The sequence below is a fragment of the Ctenopharyngodon idella genome, chromosome 2, assembly GCF_019924925.1.
Source record: "Ctenopharyngodon idella isolate HZGC_01 chromosome 2, HZGC01, whole genome shotgun sequence".
NCBI lineage: Eukaryota > Metazoa > Chordata > Actinopteri > Cypriniformes > Xenocyprididae > Ctenopharyngodon > Ctenopharyngodon idella.
This window is the reverse complement of record NC_067221.1, coordinates 37,333,931-37,346,458: the sequence shown is the minus strand read 5'-3', so window position 1 is coordinate 37,346,458 and position 12,528 is coordinate 37,333,931. Positions and strand designations below refer to the sequence as shown.

The 12,528-nt window shown below is 35.5% G+C and overlaps 1 protein-coding gene across 4 annotated transcripts in view; it reads left to right on the top strand.

The window, feature by feature from the left end:
* The window catches only part of LOC127500694 (macrophage mannose receptor 1-like), a 32,026-nt gene that overhangs the window by 16,689 nt on the left and 2,809 nt on the right, over positions 1–12,528 (top strand). Inside the window, exons 1-3 of one of the 4 annotated variants that reach the window (XR_007926383.1) lie at positions 7,727–7,856; positions 7,976–8,079; positions 8,292–8,330. The gene's annotated coding sequence lies outside the window, so the exon portion shown is untranslated. Of the gene's footprint in view, positions 1–7,726; positions 7,857–7,975; positions 8,080–8,291; positions 8,440–12,528 lie in introns of those variants that run through there. The other 3 variants (XR_007926386.1, XR_007926391.1, XR_007926394.1) reach the window with 3 other exon arrangements.

Here is a 12,528-nt window from a genome sequence, read left to right as displayed (position 1 = left end):
GATTGTTTACCCAAAAATTAAAATATTTACTCACCCTCATGATGACAGAATTTTCACTATTGGATGAACTATCTCTTTAAATGCATTAAAAATTAAGGTTCCAAAAGGGAGGGTTCACAGTGATGTCAAAGATAGAAGAACTGTTGTGAGTTCCCCAAAGAACCTTTCAGTGAACTGCTCTTGAAGAACATTTTATAATCTAAAGAATCTTTTTGCAGTGTAAAGAACCTTTTGTGGAATGGAAAGGTTCCATGGATGTTGAAGGTCAATCAGCAACATAGCCTGGCATCATTGCTCAAAAAGTTGCCTGTGTATCATCACCTTAAAGGGATAGTTCACCCTTAGGTTGTTCCAAACCTGTATAAATTGTTTTGTTATGTTGAACACAAAGGAAGATATTTTAAAGAATGTGGGAAACTGAACAGTTCTGGGGCGCCACTGACTTCCATAGTATTTTTTTTTTTTCCTACTATGGAAGTCAATGGTGCCCCAAAGCAGCCTGGTTACAAACTTTCTTCAAAATATCTTCCTTTGTGTTCAACAGAACAAAGACATTTTTACAGGTTTGGAACGACTTGAGGCTGAGTAAATGATGACAGAATTTTCATTTTTGGGTGAACTATCCCTTTAAGACTTTCACTCAAGTTGTTTTGGAATTGGTGACTTGTAACTTGTAATGGGGTCATTTTCACTGTAAGGTATCTGTACTTTTGCTCAAGTATGGTTTTCAGGTACTCTTTACACCTCTGCATGGAACCCATAGATTTCCTACCATCACAAACATGTAACCAATCCCGTAAGGGCAGGGCAGAACTTTTCTACATTGAGCACAAGAACGTCTTTAAGAAGGGGGAGGAAAAATGGGGTACATAATATAGCAGGTGAATTATCATGAATTATGTTACGATGTTATGATGAACTATAGGCTATGCCTTTCTCCACTGACTTTCTATGATGTTTCTAAGGATGCTGACATTTAGAAAGGCAGTGGTCTGACTCTGAGATAGCAAACAGGAACATTGTGTAACATAAGCTACACATTATTAGCTGTTTGATAATGCAGTCAAGCCAAAGGCTAATCATATCAATTACTGTTACTGTATGCGTCCGGAGCGATACATAAAATGCATTAACATTCTGATACATCGACTTGTAGACCACCCTGTATAATTCACTCTTCAGTCAGTTTCTGGTTCAAATTCATTAATTATGATTATCAAAGATGAGTTTTAACGGATACAATTATTGACTGCAGGGGGACTTCAATGTTCTTCACACTAAAAAAAAAAAGGTTCTTTTAAGAACTGTTTACTTAAAGGCTCTGCGAAAACTTCCCTTTGGATCCTTTATTTTTAAGACTGTATATGACTAGTATCAGCATCTGAAATCTTCAAAATGATTTTTTTCCCCAGTTTCGACCAGCAGTGTGATGGACGATCCACAAATGAAAACAAGCTATTTGAATATGAAAATTACTCATGTCTTGCCACAAAAATCAGCATACGATATTCTGTTACATGTGCATGTGAACAAAAGCATTTAGTGCAGCAAAGTTCTAAGTTTAAATGTTAATAGAAGTGTAATTTGTTGTGTTCAGGTGGGTCAGATGCTGTGTCAGAGAGTTTTCTATAATGGTTCACAATGTGTTAAATGTGTGCAGAGAGTACTACACTCTCATATTTAACAAAACATCCAATAAGCAAATATGCAAGGGGCAGGGGGGTTGTTTTGACTAAATGGTTACATGTCTGGTCCACATTGCAACTTTTTCTGTTCTGGAAAAGAACTGAGACAAACATGTAAAGCAACCAAAGATAGTTTGTTTTGTTTTACTTGCCATTTAAGGTCAGGGTTGGCCTAAATAACCAGAGCTGCGACATCACACTTGTACATGTCTATGACCTTCCTGAGATGACATTAGCAGTTGTACGTCTCTGTGTAAAAATATAAAGGATTTACCCTCCCCCCCCCCAAAAAAAAAATCAGGTAAGAAATTACAATTTTATATTTGACTGTAATTTACAATCGTGTTAATGCTGTAAAAAATAAATAAAATAAAAAAACATATCGCTGGAATCTGCAATAACAATTTAACATTTTACTTTCCTAGATTTAACTGGTTCAGATAACTCAAATATCCAAGTTGACATTTAGTACAACTTCACATTTCAAGTTGACTTCAATTTTATAAATGAACACTAAAAGTTAAATCTTTTTGTTGTTGTTTTTACAGTTTACAGCCTACAATTGTCAATGTCAGTATCTGTTAAGTTTATAGAGTTGTTAGCCTACTGTATGTTTTGTGTATATGTTTCCAATTTGCTGTTGTCTCTGTTTACCATTGTAAATTAATGAAATAGGAGTTGGGGTTGGTGATGGAGAATGGGTTAAAAATTATTTTAAACAAGTAAAGTTGATTTCCAGAGTACATCCATGCCCAATATCTAAAATGATCATGTTTTTCTTTATGTTATACACATTTTAAATGAACTGTTTTGCAACATTGGTCTCCGTAAAACAACAATATAAATAATAATAATATTAATGTAATGGCATAACCTATACAAATTGTTCTTTTGCATATGTTAGTATTTTGTGTTAGACTCTGTCATGATATCTTTAAGATGTTTTTTGGCAAGATGTTTTGTCCATTGTTAAGATGCGACGTGTGGAAACATCTTCAATGAAAATGAGCGATTTAAATATGAAAATAACTTGCATCTTGTCAACACAAAAAATAGCATATATTTTGTGTGTTAGACCTAAATGAGGCCAAAAGCCATGTTATAGTGCAGACTGAACCTCCTAATCTCATTTTGATGCTCATTCTGAACTTTAAAGCTGCTGTCCATAACTTTTTTTGGTTAAAAATAATCCAATATCAATTTTTGAGCTAGTACATAACCAGCTAGTGTTCAAAACTATCTCCTTACCTTAGCCCGATTCACAAGGGTAAGCTTGTAATAAAGTTTTATAATAAAATCAGTACTGGTGGGTTTCCGCTGGAAATTCGAGCATGCAGTCGTTCATCTTTGCGTCATTACGTCACGTCTGTAAACAGAAAGAAGGAGTCCCAGCTGGTAGGCTATATGGCATGCAATGCTGCTTGTAGCGGCTCATTGATAGCCATTTCTCACAGCAGCTGCAATAATTACATTTTGGATTGTAATCCAGAAAGGTCCAAATGACAATCATCAGTGACACTGGAGATTCACCTGTAGTCAAAAGCAAAAGACTTCGGACTGCGGAGTGGCTACAGAAATTGAAATCTACAGGTAACGCTAAAACACACTAAATACACATAGTCACGCAATGCTGATGTTGTTAACATTAACAATTTGAGAACAAAGTATAACAATACTAATAATTTGCATGGTTTGACATGATCCGAGCTAAGTGATCGTTAGATTTAATCACCATTGGCAGAGCGATTTATTGTAGGCCTAATGCTTTTTTTCTCTGTTGGTCAGAACAAAAGTGGCAGACATGTTACTTACTTGTTCAGATTACATTTTCTGGTGAAAATTCTTATTTTGGTCATACTTTCAAGATGTAGAATTTCCAACATGGTGACTGACAACAAACATTAGATTCATCCCCGCTGAGGAGCCGTGCCGATGCACAACCCACGTAAAGATGATAATTCTGCAAACAACTGCAAATGCAGGTTTCAAACAGAGATGGCGACAAAGAGGCAAAACTTATGGACTGCAGCTTTAAATATGAATAGAAATGTAATTTGGTGTGTTCAGGTGGGTCAGACTCAGTGACTCTGGAGGTTTCTATTTTTTCAGTTCAATTCTAATATGTAGTAATCTGTGGCATACATATGTCTCAGGCAGAATCTGTGCACTTTTTCATAGATTTGACATCACCAACCTGGACAACTTACATTTATATGTAGATTTATTCATTAGGCGAGACACTTTTATCCAAAGTGACTTATGAATGACAAACATCACAAACAAGTTGTAATAAGAACCAACAATATTCAAGAACGGCAACTCTGTGTATTCCTGTAGCTCAAAAACTAGAGCATGTCACTAGCAACAATGGTTCGATTCCCATGCAAGCACTGATCAAATGTACAGTATACTCTAAGTCACTTTGGATAAAAGTGCCTTTAATCCAGTATGTTCCAGCAGATTAGATCTTACTAGACCGAGAAAGTACCAGTTCCATCAAGGGTTACGCTTTTCAAAGACTTTATGGACCAGTTTTAGACTATGCAGATTTTAAAATAGTACCTTTACAAGACTTAATGTACAATAATTAAAGGTCGAAGAATAAAATGCAGAAAATGTTAGAAGAAGAAGTAATGAATATAATTCAAATGGTTTGGTAAGTTGTTTCATTAACCATATTCGGGGTGCATTTCTTGACATGAAGTATGTAAAGTCACAATAAATTTGCATTGGTTTGAATTTGAAAACGTGTGTTTAGTCATCTCTTATTAGAATCCAGCATAGAGGATCTGTGCGAGCAGTCATGGACAGGAGTCTGTTTGTGCTGCTGCTGTCAGGTTGGTGTGGTCATTTGTAATCTGTATTTATGATGATGTGAACACATATAGATGGTTTAACATGTTGATTTTAACAGGGCTCTTCTGGAGCAGTTCTGCTCTTTCTCGTCAGTACCACTATATAAATGTGAGAATGTCGTGGCCAGAGGCCCAGAGTTACTGCAGAGCGAAGTACACTGACCTGGCTACTGTAGACACCATGGATGATGTGAACAGGCTGGTAAATATAGTGGATTCTGGATATAGTGGATCAGTGTGGATTGGACTGAAGAGAGGGACACAGACACGCTGGGCTTGGTCTAATGGAGAAAACAAATCTTCTCTGTACTCTAACTGGGCTTCAGGAGAGCCAAATGATTATGCATCTTGTGTAACTTATCGTAACGGGTTATGGTATGATATGGCATGTAGCTATGGCCGATATTTTACATGCTACAAGGGTGAGTTACCTGTTCTTTTAAATTTATTGAGCAGTTTAACTGGGAAAGAAGAGCTATGAATTTATTCTTTTTTTTTTTTTTTTTTTTTTTTTTTTTGCATCTCTCATTAGAAAATAATGGATACGTTCTGGTTCAGAGTGTTAAAAATTGGTATGATGCTCAGAGCTACTGCAGACAGTATTACACAGATCTGCCCTCCATCCACAACTCTAAAGACAATAACCAGATAACTAAGGTTCTGTTCTCTGGATATTACATCTGGTTTGGTCTGTTCCAGGACTCTTGGGAATGGTCTGACAAATGGAGCCTCTTCTTTAGAAACTGGGCAGGTCAACCATCCCAGAGTTCAGGATCTGACTGTGTCAGCATGTCAACAACCAATTCTGGGAAATGGGCTCATGAAAGCTGTGATCTACAGCGTCCTTTTATCTGCCATGGATGTAAGCAACTAACAAATTAGATCATGTTAACCAGAAAGACATTTCATGTTCTGTATAGACATCTTGTGCATTATTTAACAGTGAGTGAGTACAAGCACAACAATATGCTGATTACTATAAAAAAAAATTTGCTAAAAACCTGACACTCAAAACAGCCGAAAAATTCAAATTGCCAATAAATTATAGTCTAACCTACACAGAAAGCATGCAAGGAATCTTATACAATTATTTATGCAATATGACAAACATTTAACAATGAATATAGAGTGCTGCAGGGATGACATATTTTTGAAGGCCAAAACCTGGAACTGAGTTAACATTTTAGCACTTCCAGTTCCATTATTCCAAAGTCAATGGGTTTTTTGAATGGGTTTGTGGTTAAATGCCTGAAATAAGGTATGTGGTTAACACAAGCTCAAGATATTTTTACATTTTATTCTACAACATAAAATGCATTAGTATAAGAGTGCTACAGTAATGATATTTTTGTAGACCCTGGTTCCCTTGACAAAAGGGGACAATTTTTTTATTGGCTTTTGGATTATTGCTGAAAATAAGGCTTGTGACTCACAAACTTTTATGAATTTTGAAGCGTAAATACAATCAGCAGAAGGCAAAAGCTAAGCATAGGTTATAAACAAACTACACCACTGTTGCATGACGTCAACCTCACCATCACTAAGCTTCCAACAACTCTTTCAGTCTGTTTAAAAACATTTTCCCTGAAAGTTCGAGTTATAATAGTTTGCAAGAGTGTGATTATAAACACAATGAGGCTGTGAAAGCAACTGTTCAGTAGAAGTTTTTACCTGTTCGGCTGATGACGTTTAATGTCCCCAATAACCTTTGTAGTCCCATTTAGCCACTTGTAAGCACTGTAACAGCCTTTTACAAGACAAGTAAAAGCTTTAAAAAATCTCAAGAGGAAAAAAACAGGACTACAGAGGTTGTCTTTTAGCCTTGTTGTGTTTATAATCATACTCTTGCAAACTATTATATCTCAAACTTTCAGGAAAAATGTTTTTAAACAAAGATTGAAAGAGTTGTTGTAAGCTTAGTGACGGTGACGTTGAAGTGATGAGACCGTAGAGTAGTTTGTTTATAGCCTACATTTAGCTTTTCTGCAGATTGTATTTGTTTCAAAATTCATAAAAGTTGTGTTCATTTGTGAAGATTATCATGATTAACAAATGTCTAAGAATCATAAGCTTCTGTTAGTCACAGACCTTATTTTGTGGAATAAAAAAGCCAGTGGAAAAGTCATATTGGGTTTTTGTCGAGTGAACCAGGGTGATGCTAACTTCAACCGGATTGGCTTACAAACGCCACACAGTTTCAAAATTAAAAATGTAATAATAAGTATTAACTATCCAAAATTTAATTCCAAAGTACCTATACAGCATTAGTGTAGCCACAACAGTAGAGTTTTGTGTTAGATCACGGGTGCAGTTCACAGGGAATGTTTGTATTGATAAAAGCAACACAATCTCATGGCAATTCGTAACTATTTTAAGTTTGAAGGTTTGGTGTGTCTCATTCAAACATTTTCGGACTATCTGCTTACTCCTTCAGTCTATTACAAATTTAATTGGCTCAGTTTCAGCTTATAAATTGCTCACAAAAATGTTATGTAGGGCAATATGCTTGAATCATGATTGTATCTTCAAGTATCTACTATCTTTACAATCCTGTCATTTCCCTCCTAAAGGGCGCAAGTACCAGTACCAGTTTATAAATGAAAGCAGGACATGGCAAGATGCTCAGAGTTACTGCAGAGCGAGATTCACTGATCTGGCCACTGCTGATAACATGAGCGACACAAGTTTGCTGGTAAATACAGTGGATCCTGGATACAGTGGTTCAGTATGGATAGGTCTTCACAATGGAACAAAGTATCGCTGGGTCTGGTCTATGGGCACACTGTCCCAGTACAGTATCTGGAATCCAGGAGAACCAAATGGTGATGGGGAGTGTGTGAGGAGTTTTAATGGAAACTGGTATGATGAGAGCTGCAGCACCGCTCTCCCATTTGTGTGTTTCAAATTGTGAGTTCTCAAATCTGGTTCATTTTCCCCACCACACTTTAGCTGATCCTGGACTAAGGGCTGGTTTTTATCTGGTGTTTCTGAACAGACAGCTCTGGTTTTATCATCACTGAGACTGCTATGACATGGAGAGATGCTCAGAGTTACTGCAGACAACACCACACTGACTTGGCGAGCATCAGCAGCGCAGAGCAGCGGAATCTGATCAGTAATCAAGCATCGCTCTGGATTGGTCTGTTCCTGGACTCTTGGCAGTGGTCTGATAGGGGGAGTCTCAGTTTCAGATACTGGGCAGAAGGTCAACCATCCCAGAGTTCAGGATCTGAGTGTGTTGGCATGTCAAGAAACTATTCTGGGAAATGGGCTCATGAAAGCTGTGATCTAAAGCGTCCTTTTATCTGCCATGGAGGTGAGTTTCCACAGTTAACAGAATCAAATGATACAAACAAGAGGATTGCATGGTTTCATGTTTTCATTTATTGGTGTATGTTCTATATTGAGGATGACTTTAACTCTGTATTTCTCTAGAAGATGACAAGTTGATTAAAAAACAGATTGTCAGACTGAAATTGTCCTGTAATGGAAAATGCACATTGAATGATCCTTCCATACAGACTGCCATCCTGAATGAGGTTTGTCTCTGCCTTAAAAACTGCTTAGTTTCAGTGTCAAATTTTGAATCCATAATAGCGCCATGAAAGCCAACCACAACATCCTATAGCATTGTGCTCTTGAGGTCTGAACAAGCAAGCACCTCTCATATCACATATTGTTGCTGTTATTAGGTTTGAATTTTTATTTATTTTGTATTTTATTTATTATTTATTTATTTATTCTTCTCTAGATAAGTGAAAAGCTGAAGAGCATGGGGCTGGAAAGTGGCAGCAAAATAAGCTGGAGAAAAGGGGAAGGTGGAGAGGTGTTTCATCAGGAGATCAACCATACTGCAAGTTCCAGTAATAAATGTAATAAGAAGTAATCTTTTATTTAGGCCTTTATATCAAAATTCAAAACAGACTCGAAGAATATAGAGGGGTTTTATTTTTAGTAACAGTAGATTGCTTTAAGAAATTGTGAAGTAGTTGTAGTAGAATTATCAGTTATTTAAAGTGCCCCTATTATGCTATTTTAAAGGTTCCTAATTTTGTTTTGGAGGTCTACAACAGGTTTATGTGCATCAGAGGTCAAAAAACACTTTAATTTTCTCATAATATACATTGCACCAGTGGCGGCTCGTCAGGGGAGGCAAGGGAGGCACAGCCTACCCAAAATTTTGAGGTGAAAATGGGAGGAGGATGATTTAGCCTAATGTTAATAAAATTCCCAGTTATTCATTTCATTTCATGTCTCAGAATGTGTATTTTTTTTTTTTTTTTGTTTGTTTGTAATTTCACCACTGTAACACCATAACATATTACTGAAATCGAAAGCACCGCTGTTCTTTCACAAATGTGCCGAATCTGCCGATGTCATTACAAGCACATGGGGATAGAGAAGGGAAGGGGGATGCACATGAGCGGAGCTCGTCTTGTGCCTCAGTTGGTAAAAAATTAGCCAACCACCATCGAGTGTTTTACATTCAGCGCTTAGAAGAGTTGAGAAAAGATACATCGCAGGGCCTCTGTAACTTTAATATGCTTTATGTTTTAAAAAAAAAAATAGAATTCATCAGCACAGGAGGAGTAAATTAATCTCTTTCTCTCTGCATTCTGAAATAACAGAGATATGCTATTTGTGTTCAAAATAAAATTTACTTTGTAAAACTAAAGATTGGGAATTTGACACAAATTATTGGTACTGGAGTTACTCTTTAATAAAAATGACTCTCTCTCTCTCTCTCTCTCTCTGCATTCTTAAATAATAATAACATAAATGATAGATAATATGTAGATAAAAATGTATTCACATGTTCATGTCTTGCATTTGATACAACTGTGAAAGTGACTTTAATATGCACATACACTCTGTTTTATGTTTTTTTGTTGTTGCTGTTGTAGTCGTTTTTACTATTATTATTCTTAGCCTATCTATAATATATTTTCAGTCATTTTTATCTAAGTTTTTGAAATCGGATGTACCCAGGTGGGTCAGGTTGTATCAACAGCACTCTGGTTAGGTGTTATTCATCCTTTCACCACCAGATGGCCACAAATTACACCGGTTTGAGCGCGATAACATTTTAGAGCATCATGTTACTCCACAACACTGCACATTTTGAATGTCTCCGTAATTAGAACACACCTGATTCAATCCACAAGTTTGTTAACATGAATGACCATATTGTATAATATATGTATATTATAATATAATAATATATTATACACTATTCATTGAAATTGATTGTGACATTTTTTTTTCATGAATGTTGTTCTTTGTCAATAGCTATATTAATAGTAATAAAATAAGAGGTGTAATAATTGTGTTACAGGTTTTATTTATTAATGCTCTATAGTTTTAAATGCAAAAACATTCTTGTCATAATTACCTTAAATATTTTTTGTGAAATCTCCATTTACAAGTATATCAATGATTTTTTTTTTTTTTTTTTTTTTTTTTTTTTTGAAGTTCTATGTAAAAATGATTGTTATTTTAACTATAAAAGACTGTTAATTGGTTAACATTACATCCCCTTGGAATTATAAGGTTTTATCTGCTTTCTGAGCAGTTTTGAGATATGAGCTTCAAAGTTTTTGCATTCCATTCGAGTTTGTAGATAGAACCTTTTTGTTTTCTAAATAAAAAGTCCCTAAATGTACTTAACATTACCAAAAACATCACATAATGTAAAGAAGTTGTCACAGAATAAGAATATGTGAATAACTCAATTTTGACAAAAATGTCAGATAGAACTTTATAATTAGAAGGGGACAAATAGGCTAACTTCCTTTACTAGACTCAGGTGAAACTGATCTAACCTACATTTTACACTGAAGAAAAGCACTCAAAATACAGTCAAAAATGGTAATATTCTGATATATTATTACAATATATAAAATAACTGTTGTCTATTTAACTCTTTCTGTGATGGCAAAGCTCCATCTTCAGCATCATTACTCCAGTCTTCAGTGTCACTATTACGATTTCCTCTATGTTCTGTGAGTTTTGTGTTCAAGGACTCTTCTTTTGATATTCTATTGTCTTGCTGTTTCTGGTTTTCTTTTCCTGTGGTTTAGTTCCTGTTTGCCTTTTTCTTCGTTAGTCTTGTTTGTCACCATAGTAACTCATTACCCACACCTGTTCCTTGTTAGCCTTGTTCAGAATCAGAATCAGAAAGAGCTTTATTGCCAGGTATGTTTACACATACTAGGAATTTGTTTTAGTGACAGAAGCTCCACAGTGCAACAGAGTGACAGCGACAAGACAAGACACAGATAATAAAAAGAATAAAAGAATAATATACAAATATACAAGATAGACAAAGTGCAAAAAAAAGCAAAAAAACAATATATAATATAGACAATTTGTATGTACAGTTATGATGTGTGCAAATTTGAAATAATGTTTTAAGTTAATAATGTATAGCTTGACAGAGAGGTCTTCAGAGATGCAGTCGTTGGTGTGCAGGGAGAAGAGCAGTGGGGAGAGAACACAGCCCTGAGGGGCGCCGGTGCTGATGGTGCGGGTGCTGGATGAGAATTTTCCCAGCCTCACTAGCTGCTGCCTGTCTGTCAGGACAGCCTGGTCTCATTGTTAATACGTAGTTATTAATACGTAACTTTCAAAGACACAAAACGTACATTTTTGTACGTTTAGAAAGGTGCTAAAACGTACAATATTGACGTAATTATGGCACTAAAACGTAAAAATATTTACGTTTTTACAGCGAAAAAAACGTAAAATATTTACGAATCTTTCATGTCATCAAATATGTATATTTTCCCTTTTTATCATTTTGTAGATAAAAGATCCCTAAACCCCACCCCGAACCTAAACCTACCCATTTTATACAGAATGTTAAAAGAATAAAACATAATGGACAGAAATCTGTAGGAAAATGACAATTTTAGTAAAAATATAACATTAAAACGATATTTTGAGCCACTAATCCTACACCTACCCCTAAACCTACCCATAACCATTTCTTTAAACTACCTACTGTTATAAATAAAAGAATAACAGACAAACAAGCGTAATCACAATAATTTATTTTTTGCGAAAATGTCAGAAGTGGTACCAAAAGTAGTTCAAATGATGATGAGTTCCAGTCACAGTCCTCTCTGGCGGTAATAGTTTTTTATAGGGTAAAGAGCAGAATTTATTAATCCGTGAAATTATGAATCCGGCTTCTTTCAGTGAAGGCGCGATACTCATTTCAAATGTCAATCCACTGAAACACGGCATGTCGCAATCTTTGACGAAGCAGGTGAGAACCAATGAGCGTTCGATATCAGTGCCGTAAATCATGTCGTAACGCTTCTCGAGGGTGGCGCTACTTTCGAATTTGAATCATAACGAGCGTGGACTTTGACTGCGATGGTTGCTGTTGCTGAGAATCAAGATGAAGATCGATGGATAAAGGGCTGAATTTGGATCTGTTCCTTACAAACACATGGATTCTAAAGATATGGAGTACAGCGAACAAATAAAATGGATGTGATTTGTGAATTTATGTTGTGCTTTGGTGTATCTTATGGTTGTATTGTCAGTCGCTCCAAAGGAGAAAATCGCACAACAAACAAACTAAATATTACAAAATGGTTAAACAATTACAGAAATTTCATTCATTTTAAGGTTTCAAAGTGTAGTCTTGTTTAACATTACGTAATCCTCCGAAACTAGTTTGCAGCACAAGTCACGAACAGAAATGTTATTTCATATTAAGTAGATGAGTAAACTGCTTTCAATAAATTAGACTAAAAACATGTATTGATATGACAATTGAATACAACAGATTTAAATCATTAAAGCCACGATTTTAATGGGAATTATTGGGAATACGTGGGAATTAATATACATTCACACTTTACGTTACATGATTTACGTTTTTTTTTTTTTTTTTTTTTTTGCTGTTAATACGTAAGTATTTTTACGTTTTAGTGCTATAAATACGTCAATGTTGTATGTTTTTGTGTGTATGAAAA